This window comes from Trachypithecus francoisi, unplaced genomic scaffold, assembly GCF_009764315.1.
Source record: "Trachypithecus francoisi isolate TF-2019V2 unplaced genomic scaffold, Tfra_2.0 Lachesis_group0, whole genome shotgun sequence".
Lineage (NCBI taxonomy): Eukaryota > Metazoa > Chordata > Mammalia > Primates > Cercopithecidae > Trachypithecus > Trachypithecus francoisi.
The window spans coordinates 148,251,537-148,254,160 of record NW_022681453.1 but is presented as its reverse complement, the minus strand read 5'-3'; positions in this window follow the sequence as shown (position 1 = coordinate 148,254,160).

Here is a 2,624-nt window from a genome sequence, read left to right as displayed (position 1 = left end):
GAGGTAAGCAAACCTATTTCAACAAAAATGTCTGAGATATAAAGTTTGTCCTGGAGTCACTCATGGTTCCTGTCAAAGCTTTGTTACACATCTTTGATACTTTTGCTCTTCACTACAAGTAATCAGAGTTTCATCAGCTCCACCCTATGTTTCCAAAATATCTTTTTCCTCCAGAAAATCACACATTTAAGTCCCTCTTTAAAAAAATTTAAAAATTCTTCTTTTTTTCAGTTCACGTACTTCAATGGTGAAAAACATTTAGGATATGAAATATTTCATTTATTCATATCTGATAAGAGTTCAATACATTAGCACCGTCATTTCAACATGATAACACTATATTTATCCAAGAAATAAATGTCATGGAGGAAGTCTCAGAGAGAATGATATTTGGGTCAACATATTGGTTTTGTATATAGGGGTTTTCATTATGCTAAACAATAGCTCATGTTTTATAATATTGACAGAAGGAAGTATTTTTGCTCTTTTGCCCAAACCTCAATTAATTGTGAATTTCTTAATTATAAGCTGGGTCGACTGCTGTCATAATGGTGTGTGCAAGACAATCCATGGAAACATAAGCAAAACATACTGCCTTCTTGTTCAAGTAACAAGTACAAAATTAAAGACTTCCTCAAACTTGCTGTAAAACAATATAGTATTTTTTTTTTTTTTTTTTTTTGCTGTGAAACAAAACAATATTGTGCTATAAAACAGTAAAATAACTTTTCTAGCTCATGCATGCGCAATTTTGGCAGGGCTTGATGAGGACAGCTTGTCTTTGCTCTGCACAACATCAGTTGGGGAATGCAGTTGAAGACTAGATGCATCTGAAAGATTCCTCACTCACATGCTTGACAATTAACATTGTCTCTCAGCTGAGACTGTCAGCAAGAATAACTACACATGGCCTCCCAGCATGGTGGCTGCGATCAAAAAGGAAGCATTGAGACAGAAAGAGAGAGAAAGAGAGAGAGAGAGAAGCTAGGGGAAATCTATATTCCCTTGGAAGTCACTTCCTGACTACTCTGTAGGTTGAAACAGTCAAAAAGCTCTATCGGAAACCCTGTCTCAACTAAAAATACAAAAATTAGCCAGACGTGGTGGTGCATGCCTGTAATCCCAGCTACTCAGGAGGCTGAGGCAGGAGAATTGCTTGAACTCAGGAGGTGGAGGTTGCAGTGAACCGAGATGATGCCACCCTGCACTCCAGCCTGGGCTACAAAGTGAGATTCTGTCTCAAAAAATATTTTAAAATGCTCTTTGCAAATAAGCTAAAGACTAAGGTTTATGCTAATAACAAAACACACATGAGCAGTGAGAAAATAGGAGCTGGTGCTTTCCCTTCTCTCCCAGGAAGTTCTAATTTGACCAGAAGACAGGATAAAAACCTAATCACAACAGAAAAAAAGCTGCCCAAATGCTTTTTAAATTACCAAGATAGCCATTTGAAATATTTAAAAAAGGATACTCCTCTAAGTTTATATTGTACATTGAGATGTTAGCAAATTATATGAACCTATAATGATTTATAGACATTTAAAATTCAAGCAAACAGAATATGAAGACAAAGCTTTAAGGTCATATAATATTCATACCAGTAATTTATTTAACATCTCTAAATATGATGATAAAAGACATTCTTACAAGCCAATTCCAAAGCTTTTAATATATTAGTACAATATTCATGTGAGAATAAATAGATAGATATGTATAAAAATTTAAAATATATAAATATGTACAATTATGTGTCCAAACATGTATATTGTTAACTTGTATAATGTATATATAAATATATATACAATGCCTATAAAAATGTATGCAAACTCTCTAAATATGTATGAACAAATATTTGTGAGATATGTATCTTTTAGCTTTTTTTTTCAGGTTTTGTCTCCTTGAAAGCACATCTCTATGAAAAACCCTGACAATCACACAAAAAAAGAACTATGTTTCATGTAGAGAGAAAAGCCATGTGGAGATTTCTCATTAGTCACCTGCATGAATCCTCTTGAAGCATCCAGCACAGCCCAGCTACCAGCTGAATGCAACAGAGTAAATGACCCCAGCTGAAGTCACATAAAGCAGAAACATTGCCCAAAGGAGTGTCATCTGAATTTCATACTTATGCATTTTAACCAAATGAAATGAAATGATCAGTTTTTTTAGCCCTTTATTTTGTTAAGCAGCAATAGATCATTGAAACAATGAGTATTTGTATGTAGATCCTATTTTGTGATTTGGCCTTTGAGGAAAAGTTTTTTGACCCATTCCTTAGAAACTGCTTGATTTCATGAATTGTTACTATCTTTCAAAAACTCAGAAATATGTGGTGTTCAGACATCAAATATTCAAAAAGCATAAAACTTGCATAATTTATTTTCAAACGATATATATATATATATAACTTCCAAAATTACATACATATGTTTTTAAGCTGATACTTGAATAATCTTTCTTGGAACATGCAGGATACATTAGAAGACCTGCCAAAATACTATCCAGTCTTTTAAGTCTATAAAATATTTGTGAACCTAACCAAAATGTTCTACATTTATATAGAAATCAGAAAGTTCATTTTTCTTGAAAATCACATGCTTTATCCTGCAATAGCCACTTATTAG